Raw genomic sequence first — 12,835 nt, 5'->3', positions numbered from 1 at the left:
AGGTATGAGGCACATTCTTCTCTGATGACAGCAAGGATTCACTCTAAATGCTTCCTCCTTGGGAAGCCATCCCTTTAAAATACTGTTTGAAAAAAAGCTGCTGTTCCGAGTACATGCCACCTGTTGTAAGCCCTATCTGTGTTAACTCACATGACCCTCATAACAGCCTTATGGGAAACCGAGGCCTACAGCAGCCACTTGGCCAATAACTCTGTGACTTCTCAAGAGTTGACTTGGGATTTGATTGTGGACATGGGCCCTTGGCCTTCGGGTGGTAGTGTGCGCATGTGCCTCGAGCCTTGGGACACTTGATAAGATGCTTCCAGATCTTTGGATAGGAGCTGGGAAATCATCCTTTTCACTCCTTTGTCCTCTAAGATGGTGACCTAAGATCAAGAAATGGCTGGTCTTGCTTTAAATCCCTCTGGAAGGCAGAAAACAGGGATTTAGCCTCCTGCACCCTACTTACCTTCTCTGGGTCTCCTGTTCCTTCCCCCTGAGCTGGTTTCCTTGCCTCTAAAATGGCGATGCAGTCCCTCCCTGCATGTCATCAGTGAGTTGCCAGCCCAGGGGTGGGAGGAGGGTGCCTGAACTATAGGATGGATTCTTTGGGACCAGGGAGTGGCGGGGGTGGGGATGGGGAGGAGGCTAGGGGCACAGCCTCTAAGAGTTGCTCAAACTCACTTGCACCCAGGGTTAGAACCCTTTCCAGCCAGTGTCAAGCAGACTCCAAAGGCTGAGGAGGTCACGCCGTGATGGCGCGGCTGGAGGTGGCGGGAGTAGGGAAGGGTGACGGGAGCTTGGCTTCTCCCTTCCTGCCTGACACCCCAACAGGCCCTGGCTGGCCACTGCTAGTGATTCACTAGCTTTAAGGCTTAGTTTCATCTGTAATCAGGAAACAGGCCACCACAGAGCCTGGGGCATGTTCTGGAGAGATCAGTGCCCTCCCAGAAACCTGCAGGGGAGGGCCAGGAGGCGGGAGGGTGGGAGGGAGAAGGTTAAAGTTCTGACTCCAGAGAATTTGCGTAATTTATTATTTTGTTTGAGGAGAGTGAGAAATTCCGGAGACCTGACAGCCCTAGAAACCACTCACTCACTCACTCACTCTAGTTTACTGAGCCCCTTACACTGCGCCATTTACCATGTACCTTGAGAAGTAAAGTGAAGTTTTCCAGGAGCTTTCTGGTGGGGAGACCACAGTGTAATTGGGTAATTCCTGCACAGGGTCATAAGGGGTGTGTTTATAAAATCCAAAATCCGCGGAGGAGAGAGTGATGAATTTGAGGTGAGGGGTGGCAGCATGGATAGGGGGAGGATTCCGAGGTCCCAACCAGCAGGAATGCAGTGCAGCCTGGGTTCAGAGCCTTTGGCCACTCTGAGCACTTCTTCTTTCATGTGCGTCCAGTTTTCCCACCTGTGAACTGGGCACAGTAATGGTGCCTTTCTCCTGGAGTTGCCAGGAGAAATCAGAGGGTTAACACGGTAAAGCACTTAGAGCACACACCTGGAGTGTGGCCAGGCTGTAATGGTTTACCTGCCGACACTGCTGAATGGTGGGAACTGCAGCAAGGGCTGCCTGAGACGTGGCAGTGAGTATGCCTGACAGACACAGAGAGGGCTGTCGAGGTAAAGGGCACTGCCTATGCAAAGGCCTGGAGGTGCAGCACATGGGTGTTTTTGACATTGGTGGGGTAGGGTGAGAGGTGGGAAGGGGCATTTGGAGTACTGACATTTCCTTTGCACATTCTCCTTAGGGCAGTGGGGAGCTATGGAAGGCTTTTGAGCAGAGGAGTGATGTGGTAGATCTGAGCACCAGGCTACAGAGTGGTGACGGACTGCAGGGCCAGACCAGATCAGGGAGACCAGTGAGGAGGTGGCACAAGGGTCCTGGTAAGAGATGGGGAGGCCTGAACTAGGGCAGGAACTGTGGGGATGGAAAGGTCGGGAAATGAGGACTAGTGGGGGGCACACAGCTGAACCGACAGTGATGAGACATGAGTGAGTAGACGCAGTGAGCTGTGGGGAATGGTAAAGCCCAGTGTGCTGGGAGCCATTGATCCACAACACCCAGTATACTCAGGAGGATATTAAGGAGGGCCTCGAAGTGTGTACAGGCGTTGCCCAGGGACCCAGGAGGGAAGAGCAGCCCAGAAAGGGGCCTCCAAAAGCAACAGTGTAGAGGTGGGAAAGAGCCCATGATTGGAAAGGAGTGGCTGTGGGAGAGTTCGGGTCTGGGGAGGAGATGGTGGGGTGAGGAGTTGGGAGTCTCGCAGGCCGTCCTGTAGGCTATTGGGGGTGGGGGTCAACAGGCTCAGCAGAAGAAGAGAAATTAAACATCTGTGTTATTTTCTTGTGGCTACTGGACCAAATTCTACAAACCGGGTGGCTTAAACCAGCCACTTACTCTCACCATTCCGGAGGCGGGAAGTCTGAAATCAAGGTGTGTGGGCGGGGCTCCCTGGGAGGCTCTCGGGAGGATCTTTCTTGGCTTCTTCCACCTTCCCCGCGGCTCCAGGTGCTCCTCGGCTGGTGGCTGCATCACTCCAATCTCTGCTCTCCCCACGTGGCCTTTTCTCTCTCTCTCCCCTGTGTGCCTCTTCTAAGGGCACTCGTCATTGGGTTAGGGCGCACCTAGATAGCCCGGCATGACCTCATAACGGGAGCCCCATCTTAAACACTGCTGCAAGGGATCCTTTTGCAAATTAGGTCACATTCACAGGTTCCAGGTGGACCTTACCTTTTGCAGGGGGAGGTAGGGTGGGAAGGGGCACCGTTCCACACCGGACAAGATCCTAAACTATTTCTGGTGCGCCATCCCAGGTGGAGCGCGTTGCCCCTTTCCCCTCATTTTTGGGCCTCCAGCCCCTCCAGTCATGCCCCCAAGACCACGGAGGGCGCCCCCTCTTTCCGCGCTTCCACCCCCAGGCCCAGAAGTATGTGCGTCAGAAGTAGCCGCCCGCCTTCCTCACCCTCCCGCCAGGCTGGGCTCGCGGACCCGCGGGGAGCGGGCGCCACCGTGTGTCCCTTTCGGAGCGGTGCGGACGCGGCTCCGCTGGGTCCCTGCCCTGCTGACTGCGAGCTGCAGTCATGTACAGAGCCCCTGCGTCGGCCCGCCACTCCACGCGCGTCGGTTCTGCCGGCCTCAGTACGAAGTGGGGGTTATCACCCCACTTTTCCAGACGGGGTCACCTAGCCCCAGAGAGACTGTGATTTGTCGAGGTCATACAACCTTCCACTCCTGTCTGACGCCAGAGCAGCCCTGCACTATCATGAGCAAGAACCCAAACTGTACGCGGACTGGGGCGGACCTGTACACAAACCGTTAGTGTACACAGAGTGAACAGGACGTGTAGTCAGCACGCAGATAAAGACATGGAACACCCCCAGTCTTCCACGGTCCCCCTTTGTGCCCCATCCAACTCCTGGCAAAGGGAACCACTGTCCTGACCTCTCAGATTTTGATTGGTTTCTGTTCTCTGTGTAAATGGAATCGCGTCGTCTTTTGTCTACAGCTTCTTCGGCTCGGGTGTTTGCGAGATTCTCCATGTTGTCCCCTGTCTTGCACGTTGCTAGGTGGTATGCCACTGCGCTAATATGCTGCACTTCATTTTATCCAGTCTACCAGGGGTGGGCATTAAGATAGTTTCCAGGTTTTGTCTACTACAAATATTGCTGTGAATATTCTAGTGTGGGATGTGTCTTTTGGTGAACATCCTGGCTGTATACTTAGAAGCAGAATCGCCAGGTCAAAGGTTTGCATATAGTCTGTTTTAGCAGACACTGCCAAAAAGTTGTCCAAAGTGATGGTAATAAGGTACATTTCCACCAGTGCTGCTTACTCCACATCCTCACCCACACTTGGCATTTTCTGCCTTTTTCGTTTTAGCCATTCTGGTAGGCTGTTTTAATTTTCATTTTTCTGATCACTAATGGAGTTGAGCCCCTTTTCAGGTGTTAATTGGTCATTTGGGTGTTCTCTTTTATCTGTTCATGTTTTTTGTTCATTTTTCTATGGGTGTATTTGCTCTTTTCATATTGACTTATTGGAGTTCTTTATATATTCTGAGTAGAAATTTTATGCTATATATATTTGTTGCAAATATCCTCTCCCACTTTGTGGCTTATCTTTTAACTCTTCTACATGTATTTTTTTGTTGAACATAGTTCTTAATTTTAATATTGTCCAATTTATCTTTTTTCTCTTTCTCTTTTAATGGTTAGTGCATTTTTGTTTTTGTGTTTGTTTTTGTGTTTAAGAAACATTTGCCTATTCCAAGTTCATGAAGATGTTCTCTTGTGCTTTCTTCTAAGGCTTTATTGTTTTAATCGTTCACATTTAAGCCTGGAATGTATTTCTGTTTATGGTGTGAAATAAAGGTTGTAGTAGGCTAAAAAACAGTCTCCCAAAGATGTGCACATCCTAATCCCTGGAGCTTGTTGCCTTTATATGGCTAACTCTTTGCAGATGTGATTAAATTAAGGTCTTGAGATGGGGAGATTATCCTGGATTCTCTAGCTGGGCCTTAAATACAACCACATGTGTGTATAAGGCAGTGGGAGATTTTACACATGGAAGCTCCTATGAGACTGAAGTATAGAGAGAGATAGAGATTTGGAGTTTCTGGCCTTGTGATTAAATTGACTGATGTAGCCATAAACCAAGGAATGCCAGCAGGACCAGAAACGGGAAGAGGCAAGCAGCAGATTCTCCCCTAGAGCCTCCAGAGGGAGCTGCCGCTGCTAATGCTTTGGTTTTGGCCTAGTGATACTGATTTTGAACTTCTGACTTCCAGAGCTGTGCAGGTAGAAAGTGCTACTGTTTTATGCCACAAGTTGTGGTAATTTTTTACAGCAGCCACAGGAAGCTATTATAGGGTCAAGATACAATTGCCCCCCTCCCCCAGTTCTATCCAGTTGGCCCAAGCACTTTTTACTGAAAAGCTCATCTTCCTCCCACTGTACGGCAGTGTCGCTGTGTCCTAGATTAGGTGGGGTTTGTCTCTAGGCTCTATTTTGCTCCACTAGTCCGTTTGCCTGTTCTTGTGCCAACACCACACTGTCTAAATTCCTACAGTTACAGTAGCTCTTGATATCTGCACAGTAAGATCTCTTGTTTTGTTCTTTATTTTGATATTTTATATAAATGGGTTTTCCTTTGCATTTACATGCACATTTTAGAATTAGCTTGTTCATTTTGGGGAAAAAGATACTGGGATTTTGACTGGAATTGCATTGAATCTGCAGAGCAATTTGAAAGTACTGATAAGTTTATGACATTGAGTCTTCTAGTCCGTGACAATGATATATTGCTCAGTTTATTTAGATCTCATTTAATTCCATACAATGTGATTAAAACTTTAAAAAATTGAGATATAATATACATACCATTAAATTGACTCATTTAAAGTGCACAATTTAGTGTTTTTTTAGTATATAAACAAAGTTGTACAATAATCACCAATTCCAGGAAATTTTTATCACTACTAAAGGGAACTCCATACACATCAGCATTCATTCCCTACTGTCCCTTCCCCTAGCCCTTGGAAACCACTAGTTATTTTCTGTCTCTATGGATTTGCTTATTCTGGACTTTTCATATAAATGGAATCATACAACATATGGCCTTTGTGACTGGGCTTCTTTCACTTAGCATAATGTTTTCAAGGTTCATCCATGTTTTAGTGTGAGTCAGACCTCTATGCCTTTTTATGGCTGAGTAATATTCCACTGTAGGGATCTACCACATTTGTTTATCCATGAATCACTTGATGGACATTTGGGTTGTTTTCACTTTGGGGATATTATGAATAATGCTGCTATGAGCATCATGTGTAAGTTTTTGTGTGGATATATATTCTCAATTCTCTTGAGTATTTTATACCTACGAGTAGAATTCCTGGGTCATATGGTAACTCTATATTTAACCTTCTGAGGATCAGCTAAACTCATTTCCACAGTGGCTGCTCTACTTTACATTCCTACAGGCCAGATGAGAGGGTTCTAATTTCTCCACATCCTGTCCAACACTAGTTATTGTTGTCATTTCGACTATAGCCACACTACTGGGTGTGAAATGGGATCACATCGTGTTTTTTATTTGCACTGTCCTAATTGCTAGTACAAAGTAGTAATTTGTAGTTTTCAGTGTAGAGGTCTTGCACACCTTTTGTTTGATTTTCAGGTATCCCCCACTTTTCGAAAGTTTTCATTACACCACTTTATGAAAGACCCACATTAGCACCTTGTCTCATTAACTGAAAGAAATTTGAAGAGGATTTTTGTTTTCAAGGGAAAAGGATAGAAGAAAACAGCATTCAGCATTTGTTTTGCACCAAGCCTTTATAGAGGCAGGGCACAACCCGAACAGCATGAGAATGGTGCCGCTCAGCAGCTTCACGGAGAACTACACCCAGTGTCTTAGCATCCAGCCACTAGAGCTTTGAATTGTGTCTGTGAGCATCTGTGTTTTAGCTTGGTTTATTTTGTGCATCTGTTAGCAAGATGTCTTATATAGTATTGGAAAAGCCTAAGAGTGCTTGTTTTTGTGTCTGGGAATGCTCAAAATATTTTTTCCATATAAATTAATGATATTGCTTTTTTGCTTTGTGCCAGTTTCAGCTTACAAAAATTTCCATAGAAATGCTCAACTTTCAGATGGTGTTCCTAGGAAGTTAATGTTTTTGATGCTCCTATAGATGGTTTCATTGTTAAAATAGGTTTTATTTTTTAGATCAGCAAAATTGAGTGAAAAGAATGTACAGGGAGTTCCCATATAGTCCCTGTCCCCACCCATGCAGAGCCTCCCCATTAACACTATCCTGCTGATTCAATCAGTGAAATTACTTTGACACGTTATCAAAGTTCATAGTTTATATTAATGTTCACTCCTGATGTTGTACATTCTATAGGTTTTGACAATGTATAATGACATGTATCCACTATTATAGTACCATACAGAATAGTCTCACTGTCCTAAAAACTCCTGTGTGCTCCACCTATTTATCCCTCCTTCTCCTCAGCCTCTGGCAACCACTGACCCTTTTACTGTCTCCATAGTTTTGCCTCTTCCAGCATGTCTTATTGTTGGAATCATACAATAATCAGCCTTTTCATATCAGCTTCTTTCACTTACATTTGAGGTTCCTCTCTATCTTTTCATGGCTTGATTGCTCATTTCTTTTTAGTGCTGAATAATATTCCTTTGTCTGGATGAACCGGTTTGTTTACCTGTTCACCTATTGAAGGACATCTTGGTGTCTTCCAAGTTTTGGGCAATTATAAATAAAGCTTCCATAAACAACCATGTGCAGGTTTTTGTGTGGACTTAAGTTTTCAGCTCCTTTGGGTAAATACCAAGGAGTGTGATTGCTGGATGGTAAGAGTGTGTTTAATTTTGTAAGAAACTGCCAAACTGTCTTTCCAAGTGACTCTATCATTTTATATTCCCACCAGGCATGAATGAGCATTCCTGTTCCTCTACATCCTTGTCAGCACTTGGCCGTGTCAGTATTTTCGATTTTGGTTCCTCTAATAGGTCTATAGTGGTATCTCATTGTTGCTTTAATTCGAATTTCCCTGATGACTTATTACGTGGAGCATTACATGTCATAATATTTCATGTGCTCATTGGCCATGAGGTGAGGTGTCTGTTCAGATATTTTGCCCCTTTTTTAGTCAGGTTGTTTATTTTCCTGTTGTTGATTTTTTTTGGATAAGAGATCTTTATCAGATATGTCTTTTGGAGTATTTTTTCCTAGTCTGGGGCTTGTCTTCTCATTCTCTTGACAGTGTCTTTTGCAGAGCACAAGTTTTAAATTTTAAAGAGGACCAGCTTATCAATTATTTCTTCCATAGATTATGCCTTTGGTGTGGTATCTAAAAAGTCATCACGAATCCAAAGGTCATCTAGATTTTCTCTTTTATTATCTTCTAGACATTTAATGGTTCCAGTTTTAAAATGTCATTTTATATTGTGGCCAGTGGATAGAAATATAGTTGATTTTGTAATATTGACCCCATATCTAGAGACTTTACTAAATTAACATACATCTGCTGAGGGACGTGTGTTAAAGTCTGTTACCATGACTATAGATTTGCCTGTACCTCATGTTAGTTCCATTAAGTTTGCTTGTATTTTGACACTTTGCTGTTGGGTGTGTACAAACTTGGGATTATGTATCTTCCTGATTGAAATGTCCCTTTTCATTCTAGTCATGCTTCTCCTCTACTCTGAAACATCTGGACAGCCACAACAAGTTTTGTTTGGTTATTGTTTATGTGTTGTATCTCTTTCTAGCCTATCATTTTCCACCTTTCTGTGCTCTTATATTTAAATGTCTCTTGTAAATAGAGTGGATAGTTGGGTTTGCTATTTTTATCTAGTCTGACAATCTTAACTTTTACTTGGAATATTTGCAGTAATTAAAAAAAAACTACATGGTTCACTTTAATCAGCATGAACTGACTCTTTGAACTAAAAGATGACTTAGCGCGTTTACACTTTCTCCCCCTTCCCCTCCTACGTGCTTCCTAGTTATTATTGTTTATATGTTTTTTGCTTTGTTGAAGTTTATAACACTTCAACTCTGTGGGTTTCTTTTTAACCAGAAGTTCTTCACTTGTTTAGTTTTAATTCTATATTGAAGGGGATTCAATGCTCCTCTCAGTCTGTTCCCCACTGCTTCTCCATTTCCGAGTTATTTAGTCGTGTTTTATTCAACTGCTTGTCACCATCAAGTAGCTTTTCAAGAAGGGCTCAGATGTGCTTTATGTTATGACTTTTAATTTAACCACACAGAATCCCCTCATAAAATATAAACATATAAAATAAAGCAAAACCAAATAAAACAATAGCAGGAGACTCCTGTAGGTTCCCCATTGTCCATACTATTTGTCTTTACTTCCTCTCTTCTCTGATCTGTTTTAGAAATGGTGGCTCTTAGTGTGATTTCATTCAAACGACTGGTTTCCACTTTATTTCCAATAGATTGGCTAAAATTAAACCTAACACCTTGCGTGTGGGTGAGGATGCAGAATGCTCATGCACCACCAGTGGGAGTACAAAATGGTACAGGCATGTGACAAGACTGCCTGGCAGTTCCACCGAGGCTGAACATATGCCAACCCTACGATCAAGCAAGCCCACGCCTGAATATGAATCCAACAGAAAGACACATGTAAGTTGATCAGAAGACATGTACGTGAATGCTCACAGCAGCAGCATTTGTGATAGCCTCTAGACAGAAGCTACTCAAATACTTGTTAAACAGTATACTCACACAGCTGAACACGCTTCAGTAACGAGAACGGACAATCTGCAAACATACATACCTATGTGGAAGAACCTCACTGACTTTTGTGATAAAAGACTCCAGAAACAAAAGAGCACATGCTGTTTGATTCCATTTATGTGAAGAACAAAAACAGGTGCTACTACCCCATGGCAATAGAGGACAGAAGAGTGGTTGCCTCTGGAGAGGTCTTAATTGCGTGCTGGACACGTTAGGAATCTTGATCTGGGTGGTGGCCATCTGGGTGTGTACGTAGGTACCAATCCACTGAACTCCCACTTACAATCTGCACACCTAACTGTGTTTTATACCTAAGTGGAAAAAAAGGGTTTCAGGTGTAAGGTCACCTCCACCCAGGGCTTGGAGACTGCATCTGCCATGCACAGACACATGACGGACCCAGCCCCAGTCACCCACTGTGATAGAACAAAGTTTCCAAAAACGTCTGGCCCAGTATTTTCCATCCCACAAGTGCTCTTCCCGAACCTTGCCATTCCACCACCAAGAGGTGAAGTCTCTGCTGTGTTCCCCTCCTCGCCACCCCCAACCTGGGCTAGCTTTGATGAATAGAGTGTGACAGAAGTGACACTGGCTGACTGCCAAGGCCAGGTCATAAAGGTCTTCCTCTGGCTCACTTTTGACATATGGCTTTGAAACCGCCATGTAGGAAGCTGACTGTTCTGATGTCACCATGCTGTAGAGACCATGCAGTGAGACCAGCGAAGGGCAGAAAGGTGCCTGAGGGGCCCCAGCTGTTCAGCTCTTGTCGCCCTTTGAAGTGCCCAACAAATGCCAACCAAGCAGAGACAAGCTACCCAACTGCAGATTCATGGGCTAAATTCATGGTGGTGGTTGTTTTATGCTACTCTGCTTCAGGGTGGAATGACATGCACCAGTAGGTAACCAGAACACCAGTTAACCTCCCAGCTTCCTCCGGGCCCTCCCTCCTTCACTCATGCCAGCTACACTGGGTGCGTGCAGTTCCCCAATGCAGGCATGAGCTGCCCTGACTGTGGTGTAGGAGTCTGCTCCACTCTGCCAAGCCCAGCTTCTGCCCTGCCTCCTCCAGGAAGCCTTCCAGTTCACAGTGTTGGGCATGCTGATAGTGGGGGCTGGTGATAGCAGGGGAGGCTGTGCATTTTCAGGGGCCCAAGATATACAGAAAATCTCTGTATTTTCTGCTTGTTTCTGTTGTGAACCTAAAACCACTCTATGAAATAGTCTGTTAAAGAAAAAAGCAAGCGGACTCCAAAATCAGACTGTGTCTGTGTTCAGATTGCAGATCTTCCACTTACTAGCTGGGTGCCCTTGGGCAAGTTATTTAGCTCGGAATCTCAGTTTCCTTGTCCATAAAATGGGATAGTAATAGTGGCTACTTTGCAGGTCTGATGTGAGGATTAAAGGGATTAAATCTATGGAAAGCACTCAGAATGACCCTGGCACTCCACAATGTTGACAATTATTATTATTGCCCCAGGCCCTGTGTTCCTATCTTCTCTGAGCTCCAGGAGCTTACTCAGTGTGTAAGATTCATCAGAAACCTAATATGTATGAATCATTCATTCATTTATTCAATTTCTGGAGTACCAGCTGTGCACCAGGCACTGAGCTAAGGATGCTACAATGAAGGTGGTGGACCACCTTTGCCCTCAGGGGCTTACCTTCTATGCGGATGGAAGTGGACAAATACATCAAAGAGCTGACAGATTTTCCTGAGAGCTCCAAAAGGCAAAAAATAAAAGGTGGAGACTAAAAAATAATTGGTGACATCCTTTCCTGAGGTGGGCAGAGAACTGAAGGGTATGCAGGAGCTGATCATGAGAACGGGAGGGAAAAGCATTCCAGACACAGTAGTGGGACCAGTCCAGGAGCTTCTGTGGATTGCAATAGCCGACACAATACTGAACACCCACTGTGTGCAGGGCTCTATGTGTATTAACTCATTTCATCCTCAGAACTGCCCTATCTGATAGGTACAATTATCCTCCCCACTTTACTGATAAAGAGACTGAGGCACCCCAAGGGGGGGTTTGAATGCAGACTCTGTGGCTCCAGAGACTGTGCCATGCTGCAGGTTTCTCGCTTATGCCATACCCACTGCGCCAATGGGGAAAATGAGGCCAAGAAAGGAGGTTCCAGCTCCCCAAAGTCCAGTAACAAATGAGGGGCAGAGGAGGGATTTCAGCCTGGTTTCTTCAGTGCACCCCAAGGCTGCTCGTTCTCCCAAGAGCATGTTGAGGTCAACAGGTTCCTGGTTGGGACAGGTAGACCTGCCCGTGGTCTCACCTAAGCCTTGGCTTCCTTACTTGTCCTAGGAGAGCAACAGCCCACCCCCTGGGGTTGTGTGAGATGGAATGAGTTCAATATCCAGCACACCCGGTCAGAAAGCCCTCAGAGAAGCCAGTGGGGTGATTATTCACCAGCCTTCCGGGCAGGTCCGCCCACTCACCTCATCTGTTCCCCTGGGGGGTGGGTCTGAGTCATGGGGACTTGGGTGAGCAGGACTATGGCTTGGAATGGTGCATGTTCCAGCAAGTGAGAGGAATGAGGGGCTCTTTGAGAACCAAATACGAGATTTCCTTACCCCTGGGCCTTTGCACTGTTCCTTCTTTGCCGGTCATTCTGCCCAGACAGCCCTTCCCTGTCTGGCCTCTTCCCCAGCTTTGGCTTTTGGTGGCCCTGGATGGAGTTGAGGATTCCCTCCTCTTACAGCTGCAAGCAACTTAACCTGAAGTGATTGACCCAGGGCACCAAACGGGGCTGCTCCCAGACTCTGGGCGAGGAACTGTGCTGGCAGCTCTTGAGAGGGGGAGGTCACACGGGGCGGGGCATGCTAGCACAACACCAACAGTATTGCCCTGTGGCTCCCCATGTTCCAGCTGTTTTCTCATCTGAAAAATGGGGATAACAGACCTACTTCAGGGTTTGTTAAGATTTAAGGAGCTGATTCTGGAAAACACTTGTTGTCTTATACATAATACATGTTCTAACTTTCCTCTTGTTGTCAGAGTGCCAACTTTGTACTAAGCACTGTACATAAAGTCCTTTTAATGGCACACAACTGCTACTGCCTCTGCTTTCCAGTCCTGCCCAGCGTTGCCACCTCCCTGAAGCAGCAGGGCTGGGATTTGCCCCCCCACCCCGCTCCTGCTCCTGGCTCTCAGCAGGCCCCACTGGCAGTCTCTAATGTAGATGGTATCCATGTACCAGCAGATATGGGCACAGACTTTATCATGATAAATGACCATGTGTTTCTCGAGGCAGGGATAGAGTATGGATACAGCATTTCTCAGACTTGCTGGACTTTGACCACAGGGCCACTCCCAAGCATTTCTGGGCCCAGCATCTGGAGGAACACCCTTGGGAAATATGGGGTCCCTGGTCCCCAGGCTCTTCAGTGACACTTTATGTAGGAGGGGAGTTAGCAATGCTGCCCTGAGAGTTCAGACTTCCATCTCTGAGAAGGTGGCCATGACCTCTGTCCTTTGCTGCCCCCGAGGTGGCCGCCCTGAAGCTTAAGGGAAGGTGCCAGAGATGGCAGTCTG

At 46.0% G+C, this 12,835-nt stretch overlaps 1 long non-coding RNA gene across 1 annotated transcript; it reads left to right on the top strand.

The window, feature by feature from the left end:
* Positions 1–1,536: 1,536 nt before the first annotated feature.
* On the top strand, positions 1,537–11,097 carry LOC140843639 (uncharacterized). The gene is made up of 3 exons (XR_012121598.1): positions 1,537–1,626; positions 1,755–2,440; positions 8,987–11,097. It is a non-coding gene; the product is annotated as an uncharacterized lncRNA (long non-coding RNA).
* Positions 11,098–12,835: the final 1,738 nt, after the last annotated feature.

The sequence above is a fragment of the Manis javanica genome, chromosome 10 (genome assembly GCF_040802235.1).
Source record: "Manis javanica isolate MJ-LG chromosome 10, MJ_LKY, whole genome shotgun sequence".
NCBI classification, from domain to species: Eukaryota; Metazoa; Chordata; class Mammalia; order Pholidota; family Manidae; genus Manis; species Manis javanica.
Note: the sequence above shows the minus strand (reverse complement) of the source record. Positions and strands in the feature narration are given on the sequence as shown.